The following is a 12898-nucleotide window of genomic DNA, read 5'->3' as shown; positions in this document are numbered from 1 at the left end:
GGGGGACAGGACACGGGGACAGGGACAGCCACAGCCGGGCTTCCCGCAGCTGTGCCCACCGCCAGAACCAGCTCCAGCCAGTCACAGCCCCCGAGATGCCAAACAGTGATGGGCGAGAGGCCGGCAGGAAACTGACACCCCCTCACTGGAGAGCCTGCCCGGTCGGGGTGCGGGGCACCATCCCCGTCTGAACTCACCCCACAGCTCAGCCGTCTCCCAGTGACCCAGACGCGTCACCACGGCCCCAGGGCTGATCCCCGACCAAGGTCAGAACTCCCCCCAGTGTGACGGCCCCCATGCCACTCCTGTGGTGGAAGGGACGGCAGGCAGAGACCAGGAGTAGAGTCTTTTTTATTAATGGCTGCGTTTTCAAAGAACCGTTTTGTTACCAGGAAAGCTCCCCAGGAAGGGATTGCATTAGTGCAACAAGGGGGAGCCTTGATGCCAGGCTTTCCAGACACTTCCAGGTGGAGACTTTTGGCCTAGGCCGGCCGCCGGGGACTCGGGGGCTGGGAGGACACACGGCCCCTCCCCCGCCCCGACGGGGCGCTAAGGCACCCGGCCCGCCCGGGGGGGCAAAACCCCGTGCCGTCAGCAGGCCGGCGGCTTGCAGCCCTCAACCTGCAGCCCTTTGCTCAGGAGGAAGGCGTCCTGCATGGGGTCACAACCCAGGAAGAGCTTCACCATGCCCTTGGCATCCTCGGAGCCCCCTGGCCTCAGAATGCAGCTTCTGTAGTCCATGGCAACCTGAGGAGAGGGGGCGGGGCTGCAGGAGGGTGGAGCACCCCCTTCACGGAGGGTGTGGATGTGGCCACCTCTGCTGTGACTCAACAAAGGGCAGGGGAGCAGGGGGTTCTGGGCAGGGCCCTCAGAGCCTGGCAGGCCCAGGCGGGCGGCACAAGCATCTAGGCCCAGGCCAAGGACCTCCGTGTTGGTCTGCACGGCAGGCCGGCCTCTCACCTTGCCACTCAGGACGCCCTCCTGCTTGAAACGAGTGTGTGGACCGTGTCCGCGGAGTACACCTCGCTGCACAGGTAGCCATAGGACTGGGCGTCGTAGCTTCCTGCCAGGTGGCCGAAGGTCGCAGGCAGGTGGGTCCCTGGGACACACGCGGAGAGGCTCCTGCCCGGCCCCCTGGCCGCTCCGTGCCCCTTCCCCAGAGCCCAGAGCTTGGGGCCTCAAAGCAGCCCTGTCTGAGTCCCCTGCCACTAGAGGGAGTATTGGCCCAACACTTCTAGAAAACGGGGACCTTGCGGGCAACTCAGTGGAGGGACACAAATCAATCTTTGCCGACTTTCTGCTGAAGCTCACGAGGGTTCACCCCTAAGCCTCTTACAGGGACAGCTGCCCGAGGCTCCGAGGGATGAGTCAGGGCTCGCCCTCCAGCACGGGGAGAGCGCGGGTTAAAGCGCTCACGAGGGAGTGAACTGCGTCTCCGCACCGACACGCTCGGGCAAACCTCGTCGACGCGTTCCGTCCAGGGTATGAAGCCCTCTCCTGCCTCTTCCAGGCTCTCCAGAAAGCACGTGCAGATACGCCCAGCCCACCCTCGGACTCCGCGGGCCACAGCTGGAGGGACCAGCCCAGGAACCCAGGCAGGAAGAGGCCAGAGGTCAGCGAGCCTCGACCAGAGCCCGTCAGTCGGTCCCCCTTCACACACCACCAGAGGATCCTCTTGACCTGGGCAGTAGCCGCCAACCGACCGCTAAGGTGGGCCCGGCGTGCGCTTGGCTACCTGGCGTGGCTGGGACCCCGAGGATCTCCTGGCAGAGGCGGGCATTGTCCTAGGCCGGGTCCGAGGGCGTCTGCGTGTGCAGGGCCTGGTCCACCTTGGCCAGGACGATCTGGCGCAGGTTGAAGAGGCCTGGAGGGCGGGAGGAAGGAGACGGGGGCGCTGGCACTGTGTCCAGGCCGCGCTTTCCAGCCGGGCGGTCCGGGAGCCCCTTTCCTTTCCCTCGGCCCGGCCGCACGGGGGTTGGCCAGCCGGGACTTGATGAGCTTGTCCAGCAGCTCCTGGGGGACGGCGCTGCTCGTGCCCCGCCGAGACTGGCAGCAGCGCCAGGGCTTCACAGGGCGCGGCGCTCCCGGCCCCAGAGCCTACCCTCTGGTTCTCATCCCCGGCTGTCACCAGAGTCGCAGGCAACGTGCCCTTCTTTTCGTTTGTCTTTTTTCCGGCCCTCGACCACGCAAAGGTGTGAAGCCCTGCCACTCGCTGCCACGTGGATGCACCGTGAGAACACGGTGCTCAGCGAGAGAAGTCAGACACAGAAGGACACACAGGGTGTGACCCCACTGAGGGGAAACGTCCAGAACAGGTAGATCCACAGAGTCAGAGTGGGTTCCTGGTTGTCAGGGACAGGGGAGGGGAGGGAATGATAACTAAGGGCGTGAGGGACCTTTTTGGGGTGAGGGAAATGTTCCAGAACAGGGCAGTAGTGACGGCTGCACAGCTCAGTAAAGTGTCCCCACGCGCTCCGGTTGCAGTCTGTGAGAGCATCGCTCTCAGGACGAAGGGCTGACTGCAGGAAGACTGAACGAGCACTGGGTCCTGGGCCCAGACGCTCATCTGGGGACCCCCCCCCCCACATTGGGAAGTCACTGGGACTTGCTGAGCCTCCACCGAGACTGGCAGCAGCCCCAGGGCCTCACAGGGCGTGGTGCTCCCGGCCCCAGAGCCTAACCTCTGGTTCTCATCACTCATCACTCACCAGCCTTGCATGCAACGTTCCTTTCTTCTATTTTGTCTTTTTTAAAGGCAACTCTTGAATACCTGTATTTAACATGCAGGGAACCAGTCCTGACTCCTTGATCTGGGACTTCCAGCCTCCAGAGTCTCGAGGACATCCACTTCCGTTGTTTACGCGCCCAGTGCGTGGGGTTTGATGATGGAAACTGACACCGAGGGCGTCTCCTCGTGCGGGGTGACATCAGCGGAAGAATCCCGTGGCGAGGGCCTGCCTGAGGACCACGGGAGAGCCCGGGCCCTCCCCGCCCCCTGCCTTCAGCCCCTCGCCCGCACCCTCGTGGGAGCGGAGCTGGTGCATCGCTTGCCAGAACTCATGGAAGTAGGTCTCCAGCTCATCATGCTGGAACAGGGAGGGCGGGTTGGGCGTAGGCTTGGTGAAGTTGGCCACCATGGCCGCGATGGCAATCTGGCGCCTCCCGTCCTGCTGCAGGCAGCCCGGCTGCAGGCCAAAGCAGGCCATGTGCCCGGACTTCCCTTCCCTGGGGAGGGACGCGGGTGAGGCCCCGCTACCCCCGCTACCACAGAGGAGCCCCGGCCCACGGCCAACAGGTTCCCCCACGCATGCACCGAGGGTAGAGGTCCAGGTAGAACTTGCTGATGGATGACCTTGCCCGAGGCCGCGTCCCGGACCGTGTAGAGCCTCACATCTTCATCTTCGTGACGCATGTTGGCGCCTTCCTCCAGGTCGAAGGTCAGCCCCAGCAGCTCCTGGGAGATGCCCAGCCGCCCGCGCGTGACCACCTGCATGGGGAAGGACTCATTGAGCAGGTACTGGTCCACGTGGTAGCGCGTCTCCTCCCCCTGGTTCATGTAGTAGCGCAGGTCCTAGACGTTGATGGGCCCGTCAAAGTGCAGGCCCCGCCTCTGGCACTCAGCCTTCTTTAGCTCCAGGATCACGGCCGCTCCTGCTCCCCGAGGGGCTTCAGCTTCTGGGCCAGCTCATCTGCGGGCGGAGGGGAGAGGCTCAGCTATGTCCCTGTGGCAGCCGCCCAGCCGCCCCCCACCCCACGCCCCTCGAGGCAGAATGAAGGGTTGGGGAAGGCGACCCCCAAGGGCTGACACAGTGGGGTCTCAGGCAGCACCACGTCCAGTCAAGGTCCACCTGACCCCCGTCCCCACTGGGACTCGGGGAGGCGGGGTTACCTAGGAAAGTGGCCACCACCTGGCTGGTCTTGGCCATGTTCATCTCCAGCACAGAGTCGGCACGCGTGCTGAATCCCAGCAGGCGGGACTTCTGAGCCTGCAGCCTTACCAGCTCCCCGAGGATCGCGCAGTTCTCCTGGAACCCAGAGACAGCCAGCGCTGGGGACCGTGGGCCACGCCCTCCCCACAGGCCCCGGGCCAGGTCTCTGTGGGTGGGAGGGCTCTCAGGCCACTGGCGGGCACAGCCAAACCCCCTCCCTCCTCCTCCTGGCCTGGATTTCTAGACACTTTGGTGCTGTCCTAACATGTGGTCTTTATGAACACAGGTCCTTTTGGAACCAGAAACGGCGTGAACCATGATGAGCTCTAAGGCCAAGGGCAGGAAGAAATGTGACCAGGCTCTCCAGGAGCCACCCAGGGGCCTCCCCGGGCTCAACAATACAAACTTGGCTGCCGTGCAGACAGCAGCTCATCCCCACGGCGCCCGAACACCCAGCCCCTGGACGGCGAGAGACCTGTTGCTGCAGGTGCCCCGTGGTTGGCTGGTGAGGCCTGGCCCCAGGCGTACGCCACCTTCTCTGGGGCCACCTCTCTGGGTCTGCGGTGGGGTTCTCCTGGGAGCCCCCAGTCACCACAGGACCAACGTGGCCTGTCTGCAGCCCAAGAAGGTGGGGACACAGGTCTGTCCCCCGTGGACATCACCCGCGAGGCCGAGCAAGCACCAGTGGTGTCTGCGGGGAAGATGAAGGGCTCATGCACAGCCCCCATCTACTGAAGATGCTAAACGGGAGAAGCACAGACTGCAGCCACATGCGGTATGGACCAAACGCAAGTGTCCTTGCAGGAACCGATGTCTGAATGTCGAGGCTGTTCCCGGGCCACAGTGAGAAGGCCCAGGCCCCACGCAAGGCACAGAGAGGGGATGGGGGGAACATCTGCGAATCTGAGCTCATCGGGCATCACCCCAGAAGGAGAGGGAGAGAGCCAGAAGGAGATACGGAGGGAGAGGGAGAGAGAGGGAGGTACAGACGTCTCTCCTTTCCCTGGGGGTTCTCTAGTGCAGCCAAGCCTGAAAACCACTGCATTTCGGGAGATGGGTCCTCGTGGAAAAGTTAAATAGTAGCTCATGGCATTATCGACACATATTAAAATGGCCCCAAATCTTGGGGAGTCAGGGAGGGGAGCTGGCGGCTGCCTCGTAAAGGAGGAGAGATTGGGCGTCAGAGGAGGTGCCTGCCTCCACCACCTCCGCCGCCGCTGCCCCCCCCCCCAGGGCCCCGCAGACTTCATCTCCCAGCTGTGGTCCTGGGCTGGAAGGCAGCGGGGAGGTCAGGCCGTCCCAAGCATCAACGTTGACTTCAGGGCTGATCTGAAAGGCGCCTGGTGTTTGTTGAAGCAGAAAAAAGAGAAAGCAGTGGGCAGAGGATGGGAGGGGGAGGGAGCCCCCATCAGCCCTTCTCCCTGTCTCCCTCTCTGTCTCCCTCCCTCCCTCCCTCCCTCTACCTCCCTGCCTCTCACTCTCCCTCCATCTCTCCCTCTGCCTCTCTCCCTCCCTCTGCCTCTCTCCCTCCCTCTCTCCCTCCCTCTCTCCCTGTCCATCTTGCCCTGTCCTGTCCCTCTCTCCCTCCCTCCATCCCTGTCTCTCTTTCCCTGTCCCTCTCTCCCTCTCCCTCTATCCGTCCCCCCTCCCTTTCCCCGTTTCCATCTCCCTCTCTGCCTCCCTCTTTCCCTGTCACTGTTTCCCTGCTCTGCTCTCCCTCTCCCTCTCCCTCTCTCCCTGTCCCCCTTTCCCTGTTTCCCTGTTCCGCTCTTCCTATACCTCTTTCCCTCTCCCTCTCTCCCTCTCGTGCTCCCTCTCCCTCTCCCTCTCCCTCCACCTCCTTCCCTCTCCAGAGAGGGAAGGAGGTGGAGGGAGAGGGACAGGGAGCAGGAGAGGGAGGGGGGAGAGGGAGAGAGGGATAGAGGGAGGGAGAGGGACAGGGAGCAGGAGAGGGAGGGGGAAGAGGGAGAGAGTGATAGAGGAAGGGAGGGAAAGACAAAGACATCTCTCCCTCCCTCCCTCTATCCCTCTCTCCCTCCCTCTCTCCCTCCCTCTCTCCCTCTTCCTCGCTCCCTCTCCTCCCTCTCCCTCCGTCTCTCCATCTCCCTCACTCCCTCCCAGAGACAGAGAGACGAAGAGGCAGAGACAAGGGAGAGGGAGAGAGGGAGAGGGAGAGAGAGGGGGAGAGAGGGAGAGACGGAGAGAGGGAGAGAGAGAGAGGTCTCTTCCTCCCTTTCCCTCTCTCCTCCTTCTCTCCCTCTCTCCCACTCTCCCTCTTCCCTCTCCCTCCCTCCCCCCTCCCTCTCTCCCTCTCCCCCTCTCCCTCGTCTCTCCCTCTCCCTCCATCTCTCCCTCTCTGGGAGGGAGTGAGGGAGAGGGAGAGACAGAGGGAGGGAGAGGGTGAGACAGAGGGAGGGAGAGGGAGAGAGGAAGAGAAAGGGCGAGGGAGGGAGAGGGAAGGAGGACGAGACGTCTCTCCCTCTCCGTCTCCCTCCCCCTCCCTCTCTCCCTCTCCCTCCCTTCCTCTCCCTCTCCCTCTCTTCCTCTCCCTCTCCCTCTCCCTCTCCTAGAGGGAGGGAGGGAGAGGGAGAGACAGAGGGAGAGGAGAGGGGGAGTCGGAGAAGGAGGTAGGGAGAGGGAGAAGGCGAGAGGGTGCCTGCTTCCCTCTCTGTCTCCCTCCCTCCCTCCCTCCCTCTCCGTGTCCCTGTCTCCCCCCTCTCCCTCTCCCTCTGTCTCTCCCTCTCTGGGAGGGAGAGAGGGAGAGGGAGAAGGAGGGAAAGTGATGGAGGGAGGGAGAGGGAGAGAGGGTGAGGGAGAGAGGGAGAGAAGGAGGAGAGAGGGAGAGGGAGGGAGGAAGAGAGCTCTCCCTCTCTCCCCCCTCTCTCTCCCCCTCCCTCTCTCCCTCTCCCCCTCTCCCTTGCCTTTGCCTCTCCCTCCGTCTCTCCCTCTCTGAGAGGGAGTGAGGGAGACGGAGAGATGGAGGGAGAGGGAAAGGGAGGAGAGGGAGGGAGGGAGGGAGAGACGTTTCCTCCCTCCCTTTCCTCCCTCTTCTCCCTCTCCCTCTCCCTCTCCGTCTAACTCTCCCGCTCCCTCCATCTCTCCATCTCCCTCACTCCCTCCCAGAGGGAGAGGGGAGGGAGAGAAGGAGAGGGAAAGAGGAGAGGGAAGAGGGAGAGGAAAGAGGCAGAGGAAAGAAGCAGAGGGAAGAGGCAGAGAGGGAAGAGGGAGAGAGGGAGAGGGAGAGAGAGGGGGAGAGAGGGAGAGACGGAGAGAGGGAGAAAGAGAGAGGTCTATTCCTCCCTTTCCCTCTCTCCTCCTTCTCTCCCTCTCTCCCACTCTCCCTCTTCCCTCTCCCTCCCTCCCCCCTCCCTCTCTCCCTCTCCCCCTCTCCCTCGTCTCTCCCTCTCCCTCCATCTCTCCCTCTCTGGGAGGGAGTGAGGGAGAGGGAGAGAGAGAGGGAGGGAGAGGGTGAGACAGAGGGAGGGAGAGGGAGAGAGGAAGGGAAAGGGCGAGGGAGGGAGAGGGAAGGAGGGCGAGACGTCTCTCCCTCTCCGTCTCCCTCCCCCTCCCTCTCTCCCTCTCCCTCCCTTCCTCTCCCTCTCCCTCTCCTAGAGGGAGGGAGGGAGAGGGAGAGACAGAGGGAGAGGAGAGGGGGAGTCGGAGAAGGAGGTAGGGAGAGGGAGAAGGCGAGAGGGTGCCTGCTTCCCTCTCTGTCTCCCTCCCTCCCTCCCTCCCTCTCCGTGTCCCTGTCTCCCCCCTCTCCCTCTCCCTCTGTCTCTCCCTCTCTGGGAGGGAGAGAGGGAGAGGGAGAAGGAGGGAAAGTGATGGAGGGAGGGAGAGGGAGAGAGGGTGAGGGAGAGAGGGAGAGAAGGAGGAGAGAGGGAGAGGGAGGGAGGAAGAGAGCTCTCCCTCTCTCCCCCCTCTCTCTCCCCCTCCCTCTCTCCCTCTCCCCCTCTCCCTTGTCTTTGCCTCTCCCTCCGTCTCTCCCTCTCTGAGAGGGAGTGAGGGAGACGGAGAGACGGAGGGAGAGGGAAAGAGAGGAGAGGGAGGGAGGCAGAGGGAGGGAGCGAGGGAGAGACGTCTCCTCCCTCCCTCTCCTCCCTCTTCTCCCTCTCCCTCTCCCTCTCCCTCCAACTCTCCCGCTCCCTCCATCTCTCCATCTCCCTCACTCCCTCCCAGAGGGAGAGACGGAGGGAGAGGCAGAGACAGGGGAGAGGGAGAGAGGAAGAGGGAGAGAGAGGGGGGAGAGAGGGAGAGGGAGAGAGGGGGAGGGAGAGAAGGAGAGGGAAAGAGGAGAGGGAAGAGGGAGAGGGAAGAGGGAGAGGAAAGAGGCAGAGGAAAGAGGCAGAGGGAAGAGGGAGAGGAAGAGGGAAGAGGGAGAGAGGAGAGAGGGAGATAGGGAGAGGAAAGAGAGAGGGAGAGGGAGGGAGAGGGAGAGAGGGAGGGAGAGAGGAAGCGACAGAGGGAGAGCGAGAGAGGGAGTGGGAAAGAGGTAGAGGGAGAGCGGAACAGGGAAAGAGGTACAGGGAGAGAGGGAGGCAGAGAGGGAGGAGAGGAAGCAGGGAGAAAAGAGAGAAAGAACACACCGTCTACATTTCTGTCAAATGACACCGGGGATCCTTACACAACCAGGAGAAAGTAACACAGGGAGGCTCTTTCTCAGCTGGAACTGGAACTGCAGACGGGGCCAAACACCACCAGGCTGGCCACACGTGTCCAGCCGCCGCTCCAGCCCCGTCAGCCGTGAGTCCGGTCACCAGGGCTCTGAGTGTCTGCTCCAGGGAGCTGGGGTTCACCCTCTCACCCGGGAGGCCGGGCCAAGAGAGCAGGGCCCCGGGCTGGACACATAGGGGAAAACGCATCCCCACAGGACAGCTTGTGCGAGCAGATTCAGCTACCAGATTCTAGAGGCCCGGGACCACCCTGTGGCCCGTGAAACCCAGGAGCCACGAGGGTCTTGCAACGTGATTCCTGTCCGTTGGACTGTAAAGTTTATGTAGGGAATCTTGGAAACAGTGGTAACAAGGCTGAATTGGAACGAGCTTTAGGCTATTATGGACCACTCTGAAGTGTGTGGGGTGCTAAAAACCCTCCCGGCTTCGCTCTCGTTGAATGTGAAGATCCCCGAGATGCAGCCGATGCTGTCCGAGAACTAGATGGGAGAACACTATGTGGCTGCCGAGTAAGAGTGGACCTGTCGAATGGGGAAAAGAGAAGTCGAAATCGTGACCGCCTCCTTCTTGGGGTCGTCGCCCTCGAGATGATTATGGGAGGAGGAGTCCTCCACCTCCCGCACATCTCCAAGATGGAGAGCCTTCTCCGTCAGCCAGAGCAGGTCCCTTTCTAGATATAGGAGAAGAGAGAGATCCCTGTCCCAAGAGAGAAATCACAAGCCGTCCTGATCTTTCTCTAGGTCTCCTAGCCGATCTAGGTCAGATGAAAGGAAATAGAAGACCACTTTGCAAGAGGAGTGGTGTACAGGCAATAACTTCATTTGGCAGGAGTATGTACAGAAAATTCAAGTTTTGTTTGAGACTTCTGAAGCTTGGTGCACTTTTTAAATGTTTTAGTTGTTCACATTTGTTTGTCTCTTGGGACAGTGACACATAAAGGTGTCATTCTCTATGGTTTGAAATGGGTCCTGGGAGGCATGTAATATGAAGAATTGTTACCTTACAATGTTCCCTTAAGCAAAATTGAACTTGCTTTGAATTTTTGGTCTTGCCTAGACTGATAATAAAACTCTAACTCCTGCCCACCTAAAGTGTGATGTTTACTATTATGGAAACAACACTGGCAAACATTGAAAAGACTTTCTGTAGCTGGGATATGGTATGCAGCTGTAGTTAAGCAAGCAGTCTTTAAAAGGTGCTGTGAACCCAAGCCAGCAGGTAAAAATGAAAGCCGCACCCTTACCCTAGATTAGAGGTTTAAAAATTCCACTAGTCTTCACACCGGACAAGAGATTGTCCAGGGAGTTTAAAATCTAAGAAGTTTCAAGGAAGTTAGTTTACCTTTGAGTTAGGTCATACGTCCCCTCTGTGATTGCTGTACATGAATACATAGCTCTTTGTAATATTTTTTGGAAATTTGAGATTATCAAGATACCAATGTCCTGCCAGATTAAGAGTATATTGTAGAGCTGAACTTTGAGTTACTGTGCAATTTTTTTTTTCATGCTGTCATTTGTAATATGTTTTGTGAGAATCCTTGGGATTAACGTTTTGGTTGCAAAAGAAAAAAAGAAAAGAATCCGCCTGCCAATGCAGGGGACACAGGTTCAAGCCCTGGTCCGGGAAGATCCCAGGTGCCGCAGATCAACTAAGCCCGTGGGCCACAACTACTGAGCCTGCACTCTAGATCCTGGGAGCCAGAACTACTGAGCCCCCGTGCCACAACTACAGAAGCCCACACGCAACGAAGACCCAACGCAGCAAGAAAAAAAAGACGATACTGGCCAGGTGATCAAGGGTAAAATCGTTTGTCATAAGTCCCGTTGATGGTGTGTATCCTTGATGTGACCTGAGGAGAATGGCATTTTTATCTCTGTCTGGGTCTTCCGCCCCAAACCCCATAACTCCAGACCAACCATAAGAAAACATCAGAAAACAAACAGACTAACAAATTGAGGGACAAAACACCTGACCAGTCCTCCTCAAAACTTTCAAGGTATCAAAACCCAGCGACGTCTGAGAAATGTCACAGCCCAGAGGAGACTGGGACAGAAAAAGGATGTTAGGGGAACACTAGGGAAATTCTAATAAAGTGTGGACTTTAGTTAATAACAATGTATCCATCTGGGTTCCTTAGTTGGATAAACATGTCACACTAAGGTACTAATGAGTTGGAAATAGGGGTACTGGGTCAGGGTCCACGGCACTCTGTACACTCTGTACAGATCTTTGCAACTTTTTTGTAACTCTAAGCTCTTGTAAAATTAAGCGAGTACTGAACAGAGCTAAGAATGTTATTTCCCTGATTTGAACATGCCTGAGTTTCTTTTCATGGTCACATTTTTGCTATTTGGATGTGTCTTGGAATCAGTAGCAAAGGAGAGTTGCCAGCCCCTGGGAAGATGTGGGTGGTTCGCAGGTGGCTTGCTCTGGAGCTGAAGACCACGGTGGGAAGTCTGCAGCCTCGGGCTGCACTTAGAAACATGGGAGGGGATGGGCCAGCTCAGTTAGGGATGGAACCTATAAATAAAACTTTTTTCTTTTCCGTTATGGCTTATCACAGGATACTGAATATAGTTCCCTGTGCTAGACAGTAGGACGTTGTAGTTTATCCATCCTATATTTAATAGTTTGCATCTGCTAACCCCAAACTCCCAATCCAACCCTCCCTCACTGTTTCTCCCCCTTGGCAACCACAAGTCTGTTCTCTATGTCTGTGAGTCTGTTTTTGTTTTGTAGACGCGTTCATTTGTGTCGTATTTTAGATTTCACATATAAGTGAGATCATATGATATTTGTCTTTCTCTTCTGACTTACTTCACTTAGTATGATAATCTCTAGGTCCATCCACGTTGCTGCAAATAGCATTATTTCATTCTTTTTATGGCTGAATAATATTCCATTGTATATATGTACCACATCTTCTTTATCCATTCATCCATCAGTGGACATTTAGGTAGCTTCCATGTCTTGGCTACTGTAAATAGTGCTGCAATGAACGTTGGGGTGCATGTATCTTTCTTTCTTTCTTCTTTCCTTCTTCCTTTCTTCCTTTCTTTCTTTCTCTCTCTCTCTTTCTCTTTCTTTCTTTCTTTCTTTCTCTCTCTTTCTTTCTTTCTTTCTTTCTTTCTTTTTTCTTTCTTCTTTTATTGTCACACGGCATGTGAGATCTTAGTTCCCTGACCAGAGATGGAACCCACGCCCCCTGCACTGGAAGCATGGATTCTTAACCACTGGACCACCAGGGAAATGCCAGGGGTGTATGTATAGTTTTGAATTAGAGTTTTCTCCGGATCTATGCCCGGGAGTGGAATTGTGGGACCCTATGGCAGCTGTATCTGTTCCTGCACGCCTCACATCAACCACCTGCACTCCAATCCTTGCTCTCAACGTCATCTTCGGGGAACCCAACCTGCGACAGGGACCTTGACAAGAAGAAATGGCTCAGGGAAAAGCTACCTGCACGGGGAGGAGATAGAGACCATCGCCCCTGGGGTGCGGAGGGGAGAGTGGGTGCAGAGGTTTGTCATTTCACCCCCGATACTCATCTCAGCCCTCGTGGCTGCCCCACTCTAGGTCACCTCGGGATACAGAGGTGAGCCGGTTAGAGTCCCTGCCTGTGCAGGAATCGGGGCACCAGCGGGTCTGAATAATACTAGTGCAGGGTCTCCCCCGTGGCACTGGGGTTATTCGGGGCGGGTCATCCTCTGCTGAGGGCCCCTCCTGGGCACTGTGTGGGGTTTAGCAGCATCCCTGGCCTCACCCATTTGATTCCAGGGGCCCTCCCTCCCAGTTGTGACAACCACAGATTTTCCCCACACATCACGGAAGAACTGGGTGAGGCGGGGGCAGGATGGCTCTGGGCGAGGACAGCTGTGTTGAAGCAACCAGCCTGGCCCAGGGCAAGGTCTGCCCCAATCCCGTCAGCGCCTGCATTTAGAACTGCCCCTTTCCTCTCCCACCTCCCCTGCCCTGCAGTGGTCTCCGAGACATCATCCCCATGTAATAAATCACACCTTCTCAGTTTACTGTTTGCTGCCCTCGCTAGAACGTGAGCTCTTTGAGGACAGGGATGCTGTTATGTCCCCAGCACCTAGAAGAGTGTCTGCTGTGTAGTAGATGCTTCATAAATACTTGCTGAATAAAGGAGTTGAATAAAGGGATGAGTGGATGAATGAATGAAGGTTACAATGGAAGGAGGGGGGAGATTCCCTTTCTGGCTCTCGGGGGTTGGGAGATCAAGTGAAAGATCTGTCCTAAATAGGCTGACCAGCCTTCTGGGGTTCCCCGGGACTG

The 12898-nt window shown here is 58.0% G+C and overlaps 2 pseudogenes across 2 annotated transcripts; one reads left to right on the top strand and one right to left on the bottom strand.

Annotated features, from left to right (window-relative positions):
- Positions 1-591: 591 nt before the first annotated feature.
- Positions 592-4031, bottom strand: LOC309621286 (thimet oligopeptidase-like; annotated as a pseudogene). Its single transcript has 7 exons — positions 3890-4031; positions 3314-3689; positions 3039-3225; positions 1971-2022; positions 1736-1864; positions 961-1099; positions 592-747 (listed from the first exon to the last, which is right to left on the bottom strand). The product of its transcript is annotated as a thimet oligopeptidase-like (transcript).
- A 4861-nt stretch (positions 4032-8892) lies between these two features.
- LOC309621285 (serine/arginine-rich splicing factor 3 pseudogene) lies at positions 8893-9379 on the top strand (annotated as a pseudogene). The gene has a single exon. The product of its transcript is annotated as a serine/arginine-rich splicing factor 3 pseudogene (transcript).
- Positions 9380-12898: the final 3519 nt, after the last annotated feature.

Source organism: Balaenoptera borealis (assembly GCF_965194805.1).
Source record: "Balaenoptera borealis genome assembly, contig: HAP1_SCAFFOLD_248, whole genome shotgun sequence".
NCBI lineage: Eukaryota > Metazoa > Chordata > Mammalia > Artiodactyla > Balaenopteridae > Balaenoptera > Balaenoptera borealis.
This window is presented reverse-complemented; position numbering and strand designations above follow the sequence as displayed.